This window comes from Syngnathoides biaculeatus, chromosome 10 (genome assembly GCF_019802595.1).
Source record: "Syngnathoides biaculeatus isolate LvHL_M chromosome 10, ASM1980259v1, whole genome shotgun sequence".
NCBI lineage: Eukaryota > Metazoa > Chordata > Actinopteri > Syngnathiformes > Syngnathidae > Syngnathoides > Syngnathoides biaculeatus.
Window position 1 is genome coordinate 18,244,457 of NC_084649.1, and position 14,198 is coordinate 18,258,654.

At 42.1% G+C, this 14,198-nt stretch overlaps 1 long non-coding RNA gene across 3 annotated transcripts in view; it reads right to left on the minus strand.

The window, feature by feature from the left end:
* LOC133507197 (uncharacterized) overlaps positions 1-14,198 on the minus strand; it is a 53,633-nt gene that overhangs the window by 1,117 nt on the left and 38,318 nt on the right. For all 3 annotated transcript variants that reach the window (XR_009796765.1, XR_009796763.1, XR_009796764.1), the window contains one exon: positions 980-1,163. This is a non-coding gene — a long non-coding RNA (uncharacterized LOC133507197). The remainder of the gene's footprint in view (positions 1-979; positions 1,164-14,198) is intronic.

The window sequence follows — 14,198 nt, forward strand, 5'->3', positions numbered from 1 at the left end:
CTTTATTTGTTCTGTTTGCTGAGTACACTCAGACAGACACAAATCGTTGTAGAATAAAGATTTCTAGCAAATTAGTATACCATCTCTAAACTAAAGTTACAGGTTCTGGGAGCGTACTTAAGATTTTGATTTGCTTCAATTAGATAATCCCCCACAAAACATCGAACCGCTGTCATGGAGGATGTTAATGCGTGACTCTCTTATACCTCAGTAGACCTCAGTTTCAATGTCCATTGAAAGCGTTTTTTGAGACAGTTGAAAAGAGCAGCCGTAAGCAGAGATATGAAATGAGGGGGGAAAAAAAATAGTACTGGGTGTTACACTGACATTCTCACTATGTATTCCATAGCTAGTTATTGAAGTGACTATTTGCTTTATCGTCTAGTTGGCAAGTCAAGTTAAGTTTAGCATCTCAAAGACCCACGTTTGGGGATCTCAGCAGATCAAATGTGTCGCTCCGCAATGACAGTTCTGTTGCGGTCAATGCAAATCGTGTTTTAGCCACAACATGGACACCTCGGCGAAAGCAGCAGGTGGCGGGTTCGTGCAACAAACTAGCAGCGATGCCGCAAGCGTGTGGCAATTCTGTATGTGACTGAAAATGACACCAATAGCACAGTTACTTGCAAAATATGCAAGTACAGCCTCAAATGAACATTCTGTATACACATAAACACACACAGATCCGTGTGTGTGTGTGTGTGTGTTTGCAAAATAGGCAAGTAACCATGCTAGCTGAAAAGTACCCAAATCTTCATGTCAGTGAATTTATCAAACACCCTCCTTTAACAGTGAAAAGAAAAATGTGCTGTAGCATAAATTTCAGTGATGAATACACTCTAAGAATGACTGTTCAAAGAAAACAACTTTCGTTTCTCTCAATTGTCATCTTATTTCCTCACTCACTCAGATCGCATCTCCATGATTTCACAGCAGTTTGGATCTTTTAACACTCTTGCAGCAAATGAATGTAACATACAATACATTTTGTAAAGCATTCCCTCATCCTTGATCCACCCATCCGTTTTCTGAGCCGCTTATCCTCAGGAGGGACGCGAGACTGCTGGAGCCTATCCCAGCTGTCATCGGGCAGGAGGGGGGTTACACGCTGAACTGGTTGGCAGCCAATGGACCTTTCCGACCTGTCAATCACTCGTACAAGCCTAAAACACAGTTGACAAAGTGTCTAAGATGGATTAAGGCTTGCGGACGACCACACGTACAGCTAAATGTGGACAATATCAAGAAACACAAGGCTGTATGTTCGAAGGTAAGTGAGGGAGAAGTATCTTGTCAGAGTTTGATTGAATTATTATCAGTGCTTTATACATTCCAGGAAAACAACTTTCACTCTGTTAGTGTATCACTGACCTGCTGAATGAAGTTTGTAATGTTTTATGCCAAAGAGTTGGGTTTGGGATACGTAAATGCGCGATGTCAGGCAAGAGAAATGTCTAGTTGTCTATTTGTATCACATCAGACTTTTAAGACGGAGCACTGGGTTCCATTACGAGCCAAGTCAAATGAATACACCCACTCACTTCTTAAGACTACAATGATATTACTCGTGATCTTTCCAAGTAAAAAGTACTCACCCTGCTTTCCATGCGCAGTACGATTCCACTATTTTATCCTGTTGGATTTCAATATGAAGTTTGTGAGGTGTCAAACTTTTTTGCATCGATTGCCAACGTTTCACTGTAACTCTGACATTGCGTCCTGCTCCCTCCAAAATCTTAATTCCCTGTACATATCCTTGCGTGGAATACCTCTCTGTAGAACTCTTTTGGACAAGTCTGACGCATTTAGCAAAAAACATACCCCAATATCATCATGAATACGCGATAGAGAATCGACTTCAAACATGATATGTTCAATCGCCATTTTGTAAGCTTGTGGGTAAGGGGGCGGAGCTTAAGATCCCCATCAGAAAGGTCCATTGCGGGGCACATGGAGACAGACGATAGTCTCACACCTAAGCACAACTATGAGCAATTTAGATTCTTCAATCAATGCATGTTTTTGGGATGTGAGAGGAAACTGGAATCCCCAGAGAAAACCCATGCAAGCACGGGGGAGAATATGCAAACTCCACACAGGCGGGTCCGGGATTTGAACCGCAGTCCTCAGAACTGTGAGGCCAACACTCTCCATCTTATATTCTACTATTGTAATGTGTAGCACGTGGCGACCTTGCAGTTGTGTTACGTGAATGTATTTTACAAGTTCTGAGTTATGTAAGTAACAAGTTCCTGAAGGCCCATGCTAAGGTCAGGTCAAGGTAACTGAATGTGATTGGATGAGCAAGCGTCTCAATGTGATTGGATGAACGATTCTGGGGGGGATGGGGAGGGTGTCAGTTCAACCAAGGGCGATGTGGAGTGTGAGTGGGTGTCTTTAGAAAGAAAATCAATTACTTCATTGATTAGTTGAAGTTGACTCAACTATCATCACATTAGCATTGGCTACAAAAAGCTGAAGTCGTCGTGAAGGTACTTTGTGTTATGGTTAACTTTTTTTTTTTTTTTTTTTACACTTCTATTACAGTTAAGAATGTAATATGGTATTTGCGTATGTGGTTCAAAAAAAAGAAGGAATAAAGAATTTTGAGAAAAAGGTTTTAGGATAAACGTTAGAAGTGTCACAATCGAGGAGATTAGTTTTAAATCCATGGCTGTGTTCAGAGGTTTCTCTGTCCTTGGAAGAAAAAAAAAAAAAAAAAAACTCTCCGTGGAATGCACCACTGAAAACCGCAATAATTACCTATTGCTAAATGAATACCTCTCCAAAAATGGTAAATTAAAATAAAGCATTTATTTTTGTAAGGCATAAGATGAAGTTGCTAAGAAATCCATCCATCCATTTTCTTAGCTGCTTATCCTCACAAGGGTCGCAGGAGTGCTGGAGCCAATCCCAGCTGTCATCGGGCAGGAGGGGGGTTACACCCTGAACTGGTTGCTAGCCAATCGCAGGGCACATGGAGACGGACAACAGTCGCACTCACAATCAAACCGAAGGGCAATTTGGTGTGTCCAAATAATGTTGGATGTTTTGGGGATGTGGGAGGAAACCTGAGTGCTCGGAGAACATGTAAACATCACACAGGCGGGGCTGGGATTGAACCCTAGACCTCAGAAGTGTGAGGCCAACGCTTTACAGCTGCTTCACCGTGCCGCCTACTCAGAAATCATCTAGGTTAATTGCATGTTTACAATATGGCGAAGCTCTGTTAATATTAGGCTTGGAGATTTGAAACACAAAAGGCATAAGGTGAGTGGTAGAAGACAAACAGCATCAGGACTGTTAATGAAAAGAAAAATGACACCCTTGCCAGCTGAGCGGGCCTTCCGGTCCATTAGCTTCTTTTTAATTGGACGAGGAAACCCAAGGAACCAAGCAAGACCCAGAAAGCATCGAGACAGTTTTGGTGTGGGGAGTTATTCCAATAAAACATTAGTGAGCGATCCCCTTCTTGCCAGTATGAGACCTTAGACCACAGACGGCGGCCCTCCTTTCATCATTAACCTTTACCTCTCTCTGAAATGACTGCATAATCGAGGAAGGTAATCTTTCGCTCTGCTTAAAAGACCTTCTGCACTGCACTTAGTTCATCAGTTTCTACTCTCTGTGATATAGAAAGGGGGAGGGGGGAAGTAATTTCTTGCACACAGAAAGATAAGACTCAACAGTAACCCTTTCATTTTCTGCTTGGAGACATTTAATGCTTCAAATATTTATTGTTATTATTACTGAGTCAGCCATGAATGAGTATTTGAGCCACAGTAAAAATAATACCAAAAAAAAAATACTGTATCAAATGATAAGATCATCACAGTCCTCATTTTAACTGCAATAAATGTTTATACTCATCATTTTGATAATGGATTGGAAAAAATACATGCCATAAGTAAGGTTAAACACTTTTTGGAAATAAGGGCTTTATTCTTATGAGAATATTTTGTCATACTTTTGGGGGGGGGGGATAAAGTTAGACCTCTATTGTTCTAAACTTCCATCCATCCATTTTCTTTGCCGCTTATCCTCGTGAGGGTCTTGGAGTGCTGGAGCCTATCCTAGCTGTCAATGGGCAGAAGGTGGTACACCCTGAACTGGTTGCCAGCCAATCGCAGGGCACATGGAGACAAACAACCGCCCTCACAATCACACCTAGGGGCAATTTAGAGTCTCCAATTAATGTTGCAGGTTTTTGAGACGAAGGAGGAAACCTGAGTGCCCGACGAAAACCCACGCAGGCACGTGGAGAACATGCAAACTCCACACAGGCGGGGCCGGGCTCGAACCGGGGTCCTCAGAACTGTCAGGTCAACACTTTACCAGCTCATCCACCGTGCCACCCTGTTCTAAACTTTTTTTTTTTTTTAAATGAAAATGTAACTTTTTTTTACGTCCCTCAAAGATGTAACTAACTAGCGATAAGTTCAGGGCGTACTCCACCTTTTGTCTGAAATATTTTTTTGGACGTGTTCAGTAGAATGCGATAATTTCCCGCGGCACCCCTGAAGATTGCTCATGGCAGACTAATGGACCACAACACTAATATAATAATTAGAAAGTACTCAAAGATACTCAGTATACAGTACACAAGTATTTGCAGTACATTAACAGGTCATTTACTGTAAATAGACATTGCTGCTTCTTGTGATTAGATAAGTGATTGGTTGTTTTTTTTAAACTCGTACAGCTTAATTATGACTAACGTATACACCAACGTAGCCGCCATGTCTAAAGCGTGGATTTATCAATCGTGCTTTTCTTTTAGCTTTTCCCAACGTACCGCCACATGCTCCTTGGTGTTAAATGTGACTATAATGATTCACTAACTTGAGACCTGAATAAATCAGCGCCACAATAAAAGTGATGTATGCACTGTCATTTAATTTGAAAGAGGGGAAGATTCCTTCCTGCAGCTCTAAGGTTAAAGACTGCACGGCTGACAATTTGCCAGCGCCTTCAGCCATGACAGTATTTTCACGTATACCTCAAAGTGACTCGTCAGGCCGTGAGCCTGGCAGACGCTTCTCATACCGACACTTCCTCTAGGAATAGTGTGTAACCACTGGAAAATGACCAAAGGAAAAAAAAAAAAAAAAGTGGGGGTATGGGGAGGGACCCCAAAGCAAGAATCTTCTTAAAGTAAAGTATGTCTGCACTAGGTTGAGGCAATATTTGATTGACTGGCTCTTGGTGAAGTGAATCGTCAGGGAAAAAAAAAAAAAAAAACGTGTGTACACAACCGCGGCGAGAGTGCGGAACATGATGACCTGCAGGCCCAATAATTAATTGGCACAGCAACAAGGGCTCACGCGTGGAAAGGTAAAGCAGAAGCGACGCCACACAAGCGAGCCGTAAGGACCACAACTGGCTAAGAGCTCCGGCTTTGAAAGGAGAACGAAGCCCGGGACTACAGAATAAACTAAAAAATATGACCTAATTAGAAGTCTTCACATAGAAAAGTTCCAAAGCTCTGGAGAGTTCTCCCACATTAAATATTCTTTCTTTAAGTGAACATTTGCAGCAAGAGCATTTTCCCATGGGTCATGCTATAGTGTGTTCAAGCCAAACAATACCGCCTGAAGGTCTTACCAGGAAGTCAGTCGTGTTTTATCGGTAATCTGCTGTGAAGTACTGTAACTTTAGACAGTTGCAGACGACAGTGTGTCGTCCCTGTCGGGAAAGTGAGAAAAGTCATGTCAAGGTCGATTCATCAATGAAGTCTATTTTTTTTTTCAGCACAATAAAGTGGTCCTGAACCTTTATTGAGCCAAGGATCGGTTTTCACCTAAAGACATATTTTGATGGAGAGGTATAGAAGCAAACGAATAATTTAAACTCATTGTAATGTTAATGTGTTCCACCTTGTGTTCTACAGTACAGTATGTAGAATGGTTGTGAGATACGACATGGTAGGCAGGACACACACAAAAAAATTAAATAACCATTTCTCTGTTTTACTGTGTTTTACTTATGGTGTTATTGTATTTAAAGATAGAGTAGCTACAGGTCTCATTTTTCGGAAAATATTTCGACCCGCTTGTAGCACCCATAGTGTACTGACATCGGTGTTGTAAAGCTTCTTGATATTGGTGTTTGTTGGTTCTTGTTCTCATAATTGATGTCCGAAGTATTAGACATTACATTACAGTGGCAAATACGCAGTTTCACTTTCTGTCGGTACCGCTGATTAAGAATCTTGTAAACAATAACTAAGCTTTTTTTTTTTTTTTTTTTGCGAAACCACACAGACGTGTGAAGACTGTCACCATGTTGGCTGAATATTTTTGTTGCCCCGCAGAGCTTTGTAGTCCGACAACAGCGATAGATGGCCGAGTCGGAAGATTAGTTATTAGTCAACTTGAGCATTAACCATTAATGTTTAGTAGCGCAATTCCCGACCTACAGAGCGCACCTGGTTATAAGCCTCACCCAGTACATTTGTAAAGGAAATACCATTTGCTACATACATGGGCCGCAGACGTGTAAAAGCTGCAAGTGCCCACATTGAAACACGAGGTATTTACAAAGACGCCACACAGAGTGTTTGACGCTAGCGTCGCCGCGCTAATCCTAACACTCGCGCTGCACTTACAGGGCCGGTGAAAGCGTGTGGAAAAAAGTCGCGGCTTATTGGCTGGAAATTACGGTAGTAACGAAGATCGGAAATTAAGGGACATGGTTATTCCAAATTGAACATACTGTAAATAAATCCACTATTTAAGCCATATTCTAAAGTACGTGAACAAAATGACACATCATGTTCCTTAAGAAAACCCAACACACCTTTACTTCCAGTATGAGCTTGTATACAAAACAGTAGTCTCAACTGCTGGAAAGTTCTCCAGTTGATTGGTACTGCAGAGCCACAGTTCAACACACAAGGGAATGCCACGTGGCTCACTAACGCCTTTCCTGTCCTGTCTTATCCTGTCCTGCCCTGTCGCGTCCTGTCCTCTTTGGTACTTGTCAAGTCCCTTCCCCACAGGGCATGACACTGCCTTCTCAAGTCATTTATATCACCTTACACGCTACCTATTCGTTACAGGGGTTTCTGCAATTTTGCCTTTTTCACGGATTGCAGTTCTGTATCAAAATCACTGACAAGGAATGCGGGGAGGAAGTCAAATGCAGTTATTTGTGCATTAAGAGCCAAGGTGACAATTTCATATCAAATGTCTAGTCTTGTAAGAGGATGACTTTTTTACAGGGGAATAAAAGTGTTTGATTTTCTTTCTTTCGTGATATTACACATGAATTCTCATTTTCTCAGCCGCCTATCCTCACAAGGGTCGTCGGAGTGCAGCAGCCTATCCAAGCTATCTTCGGGCAGGACGCAGAGTACACCCTGAACTGGTTGCCAGCCCATCGCAGGGCACTTATAAACAAGCAACCAATAACGCTCACATTCACACCTAGTATGACTTTCTTCTCGTAGAATAAAGACTTTATTTCAATAAGATTTCGACTTTGCCAAGCTAATGCAGGCAGGCGAGAGAACTGTCTGATATAACATCACGTCTTTGTGAACATGAAGTCGAGTAGGACACAAAGTGTATGTCATAACCGGCTGACAACACAACATAGAACTGTCTGGCTCTTCCAAAAGTCGCCAATCGAGGGTCACCATGGCAATGATCGTACAGTATGTCATGTGATCTTGTGTTATTAGTTAATTGCAAACTACTATACTTCTGTGCAATTTACAAATCGACGGAATTTCCGATGAGTTCAATAATTTCAGTACAATGGTGTGTCCCGGCTCGTGTGTTTACATGATCCAGTGTCACGGTCCTGCTAATGTCGTAGCCCTCGTAACTGCGTGCTGTTCCCTAATTGATAATGGGCCATTCCTTTCCCAGCTTGCTAAATATAGCAGAGCCATTTCGGCCTTTGGGAGTATTTCATGTCCACTTTGGTGCATTTACCTCAAAATTGCCTCTGTGGCCTTTCTCTATCTGTTCTCATCACGTTTAGCAAATGTAATAAGCGAGACCTCTTTTCTGCACTCATACTTTCACGCGTCCTTTAATCACAATGAACTCTTGCCTGATCAGTCCAATCCCCAACTGTGATTTCACACATAATACACCCCCCGCAACCACCCATGCCCCCACCCGACAGCCCTTAAATGGCACTGACTGAGTGCAACATTACGGCTTTAAGTCCTCCATTGTCATTTCACAAATGAACGGCTCCTTATCGTCTCTGCTTTTGGTCTTCCCGTATACTGTACATTTTCCCTGCCCCCCCCCCCTGCAGAATTTTCTGACATTTTCAATATCTACTTCCCCAACGGGAAAGTTAATCACCGCTGACATTTCAGCGTCAAATACAATAAATGCAAGCTTGCTTTGTCCACCTCAACAGCATGCGCACACGATCCCTTTTGTGCGGCACGTTTTTGGAAGCACAGTCCTGTTGCGTTTGCGACGTGTCTGTCACCATGCAGTATTTTGCATCTCCTTCCATATGGTCCCAGTCTTTATACCATTACTCTTGTTTTCATGTACTTCCCGCCTTTTTGACTCGATCAACAGATTCTATTCTCTCGGCATCAAGAGACATTGCAGCCATCTGCTCCTCTATTCTTTCACCCTGTGAGGCGAATTTTAACACGCGGACCACTTTCAATTCGGGGCCCTTCCTCCAGTCATTCATCACTCCATCAATTCCCGCGTAGCCTTGCTCGGCTTTGGCCCTACCTTTGGCCCGCGCGCTGCACTGACGGAATTGCCATCGAGTTCAAACTCTTTCAAATTTGGGCTTTAGTTGCTTCTGACCTTTCAAGACGCGGCTCACAAAATAACAGCTGTACACCGCCGGAGCCAAGAGGCTTTTACACAGCAGTAGCCTCTGTTTGTCTCAATTTTTAGCACACGAAATTGGCTTATGACATGTGCACAATTATAACCAAACTGACAAGGGTTAGGCAGAGCATGAACCTTCTGTTTTTTTCAGTCTTAAGAAGGTCATACACTTAGGTCAAAATGTATTTGGACAATAGCAACAGGCAAACTCTTCAATCGAGAGACATCTTAATGTGTCAAGAGTTTAACATCTCGAGTAATTTTCAGTAACAGGAAAAACAAATTTAACCCGAGTCACGTCAAATTGATGGGGGATGAAAGGAAACTCTCCATTCAGAGCATACGCATCATGTGTCAAAGGCACTGTATGGCCGCTAATGGAACAGGCCGACTGGTGTTAATTGATGATGTGGCTGCTGACCGAAGTAACGAGCTTGCGAGATGTATGGGGCTATACTACACTCTCTGCTCACAGTCAGACAGATGTTATGAAACCGGATGAATAATAACTAAACATGCTGTCACAGTCACTCAGATTTGAAAAATGTACAGATGTGGTCAGTCATGCCCGCAGATATAAAATTACAGGTGGTGGTCCACTAGTCATGCCCGCAGATATAAAGTTGCAGGTGTGTATTCTGTTTGTAATTATGAGTGTACCCCTTTAAGAGCAGAAGGGGGCGGTGTCAGGTAAACTAGGAAGTAGAAGTAGGCTCAGCAGCAGCTGTTGTTAGAGAATGTGTGTTTCCGTGTTAAAAAAAAAAGACATCAGGCCATGGTTCACTGCGCTGGATGTGTGTTGAGAGTGTGCGACAAGTGTGCAGTGGCGCAGCTTAGAGGGAACATTGGTCAAGACTACACAAAATAAGCAACGTCTTTCAATATCTATGTATTTCTACACGTAACAAATTTTACGTGCGTCATTTTTCATGCTTGATTTGTGAGTGCGATGGCGCCAAATCATAGTGACTGCTGTCATTATAAACAAGATGTTTTGATACTTGGTCAACGACAGCTTTTACTGAAGACAAAAAGTGAAGGCAGAAAGACACTTGCACAAATTGCAAGTTAAGGCCCAACAATCATCATCTAAAGGGAAAAAAAATGTTGAAATTTATCTATGTCAAATGATGAAATAATGGGTGGCTAGCATGTGTGCTTCACAGGTTTTGAAATTCACCCAAAAAAATCAAGTGAGAAATTAGTTATTACAGTCTTGTTTGCTGACATGAATTTTAAAGTCTACTGATAGCATTAGCACCTGAACACATCTGAGAAGTAAAAAAAAAAAAATAGTATGTTCAAAAAGTAGAGTGAACTGTATGGAAACATTTTTACAGGCTTGGAAAACAAAACAAACCAAAAAAATTTGTTTGACCGCTGCAACTGGTCCCGAATGCTGCAGACAGGTCTTAAATCTAGAGTCAAATATTCATTCATCCATTCATCTTCCATTCCGCTTATCCTCACTGGGGTCACGGGTGTGCTGGAGCCTATCCTGGCTATCTTCGTGCGAGATGCGGGGTACACCCTGCACTGGTCGCCAGCCAATCACAGAGCACAGAGAAACAAACAACCGTTTGCTTTCACATTCACACCTATGGTCAATTTAGGGTTTTCACTTCACTTATCCTGCATGTTTTGGGGACATGAGAGTCAATAGGATTACCTGGGGAAAAAACCCACACAGCCACAGGGAGGCGGGGATGGGATTTGAACCCAGGTCCTCAGAACCAATTTCCCTCCGTGCCACCCAGTGAAATCCTAGATTTTAAAATCGTACTCATCATTCTACAAAGATCTGAATTGCCTTGAATCAGAATCAATTCAAGACCTTTCAATTCCCCATGAGACTTAAGGATCCCCACGGGTCGTCGGGTGCTTACCGAGCGCTTCCGCAACCAGAACCGAACAAGGTGAGGCAGCGTCGTGCGTCTGTGCTGCTCGACTGTGAAAAAGATTTCCCGAGATCTGCTCAAACTGTCGATTGAATGTAAATCTGGCTTGAAAACCCCACCAATCAGTCCCTGCTGCGTTTTCATAAATATTATTTCTTGTTTCCACCATCCTGCTTGTTTTGTGACTTTAACGGTTTTATTTTACTGTTTTGTTTTCTTGTCATTTATCCTGCTATTTTGTATTGAGCGGCATCATTTTTTCTATGCCTCTCTAAAGCACAATGGCTTTGCCTTGTGCTTCAATTGTACCATACAAATAAATTTGCCTTGCCTCAATAGCAAATGCCACCCTCTATGAAACCTTTTCATTTTCAGATAAAATTCTACTTTTTAATCACATCTTGATTGTTTGGTGTTGTATGAAGCATGAATTATTTTTTTTAAATCATTCAAATGCTTGCGAAAACTTTTTTTGTTGATAAAGGAAGTAAGTCAGCCTTACTCATTTGATTTGGGCCTGATTTCTGGTGCCATTATTTGTCATTAGCAAGGGGGGAGTATACAGCGGGAAATCAGGAGAAATTGGCACTATGCGCAATGATGGAATTTTGATGGATTTCTGGCTTGTGAGAAATTTGGTGATGATAGTTGGGGGCAAAATGAAAGCCTTTACCTCCATCAGTGCGCCTGCATTAAGGAGAAAATAGCACGTTACAATCATGTTATAAAAGCATATACTGTTTTAGGTACACGGAGAGAACACGTAAAACTCCACACAGGCGAGGGCGGATTCCAACCTGTGTCCTCAGAACTGTCAATAATGATGATGCTAGCCAACCAGTCATCCACCGCGCGGATAAAGATTAGCGGGGCAAATCTCGACACCTCGGGTCGATTATGACCGAGAGAAATGTCACATTGGGAGTTGGCCAAGTTTGGGAACATCACATTTGTAACAGAGTAGGTTCTGTATATAAATAGAGAATCTATATGTGTTGCAGTTGTGAGAAAGCGTGTTACGATCACGAGAAAAGATGACTCAGTTCATGGAGTGACTGCTCTGTAAGAAATCAAGCAACGCAGTGCACTAGTGTCGCTCAGGACATCTTAGTTTTATATCTGTATGAGTATCATACTTTTTATCTGCAGGGATGAGAATTGTCCATGGATTTGCAGAATTCTGAGTTTTTCAGCTGAAATTGTCATTTTTGTGAAATGTGTAAATCCGTTGAGAAAATTTGGGGGGGGCGAGGTAGGGCAGGGTATGGCTTGACGCGGGGCGAGGCTGTAATCAAGACCGGCCGCCAGCATCTATCGGCAATGCTCGTCGTGAAATCAGTCACAGCTGTGATCGCGGTAAACGGCGTTGCTATCTGTTTACGGAATTTCCATCTGTTTGCATAAAATTTGGTGTTTATAATACCGACAACCATTCCGATTTCCGGCAGCATTTTGGCAGTATTTCGTCGGTATTTTCACTCTGATGTTAACATTTCATAGAGAAGCGTTCTGCTTACTACGGCATAGTTAACTTATAGACATACCTACGCATATGTTATCCGGTGATCTGCACTGTTGCCAGTATGGTGAAGGTCTTGGAGCGAAAAGATGAAGATCGTGCCAGGGAAATTGATAAAAACCACGGGGTAAAAAAACTGTTTCAGATGGGCATGGCTTGGAAAAAAGTGTAACCGTGCAGATTGGAACCAAAACGGTATCAACATGTCTGACCGAACACATGCAAAAAGTGGACGTTCCCGGCAAAGTGCTGTGCACTATGTCTTCCAATAGGAGCAAAAAAATAACCAGGAACGTATCCAAACCAGGAAACACAACGGTAAGTAGGACGTAAATTTCTTAAATATTATACAATTGACAACCGTTAATACGATTAGGACTATCTGTATCGCTCACTTATATATATAAAACAAATTACTTGTGTACTTTTTTCTCAAGTATAACTTGTAAGTGGAGTAGCCTATTTGATATACATTTCGCTCAGTCTACGTTTTTATGTAGGACGTTTGGTAAAATTATTTTGGTTGTTTGGACTTGTATTTTAAGTTTTCAAAATATTATGATTGACCTGTATTTACACTGTTAGAAGTAAGCAGAGGTCACCATTTCACAGTGTGTTTTATAAAAAAAATAATTTGTGCAGAGATTTTCAGTGTTTTTGCAAATTGGTCATTCTCATTCCTGATCTGTATGCATTGTATTTCTTCTCCTAAAAAAAATAAGAAATTAAAACAATCAAAAATTGAGTAGTCAAGTGCCTATTAATCAGTTGTATCAGGAAAAAAAAATGGCCTCTTTTGCCACATTGCATAGATGTTTATCGGTACTGAGGGTTTGTGGAAAAAGTTGTACTTTCATTCGACTGCTGTGTAAAATGTAATATTTTATCATAAAAATATACATATGATACAGTAAATTTTCATTGCTCACAGAGGGTGCCTTCGAAAATTCGATGTGAGCCGCTACCTTGACTCTAATCCACGCTCGTCATCAGCTCATCATTATGCTTTTTATGCTATTTACGCTAGCATCTGCTTGATAAAATGTATTCGATTTAACAGATTAATGGCGCCGGCTGGGGCGTCGTCCGTTACAGCGGGTTCTCCGTGATATTTGTCCAACATTAGTGTGTTTGTGCTGATATCTCGCACCGTGAAAAATGAAGCTCCCACTTTATTCCTCTCTCATTCGGAGGTGACCACTAAACATGACCTTGGAGCTATACCTGAAGGGCAAATATAATGACAGCGGGCAATGACCTTTCCACAAACAAGTTAATGGGAAGGTATATTTTGTAGGATTTGCTTCGCTGAGTTCTAGCTTCAAATGATGCCTCTTGTAATGAGAGAACCACTTAAGAGACCATCATAGCGCTCTCCATATGTTCATCCACCTCGCACGCCGCGCAGTGTGTGGGTGACGAAGAAGCCCGAAAGCTGTGGATGCTGCCGACGCCTCGTTGCGACACCGTCACGGGCGGCGATTCCGGTTCACGAATATTCAATTTCCATTAAATAATGTGCGGCAGAAGATGAACTGCTGTGTCTGACCTGTGGCACTTTTTCCCCTCCGAAACTTTCTCTCTCTCTCTCTCCTCTCTCCTCTCTCTCTCTCTCTCTCTCTCTATCTCTCTCTCTCTCTCTCTCTCTCTCCTCTCTCTCTCTCTCTCTCTCTCTCTCTCTCTCTCTCTCTCTCTCCTCTCTCCTCTCTCTCTCTCTAGACAAAAAATAGAATCCCCACCTCTCCGTGGAGACTTTTTTTCGACCATCTGGCTCGCACAGAAGTTAAAGGCAGCTAACCCAAACGCGCTCGGCCTTTTAAATGTTTGTATAGGACGACTGTAGATTATTCTATTTTCATGATGATTATTTGCAATTCCTGCCCAGCACGAATCGCAGGGACATTCATATTTATTATGTGGTGTTATGGCGTGATGCGGAACCTCTACAAAGAGGGTTGC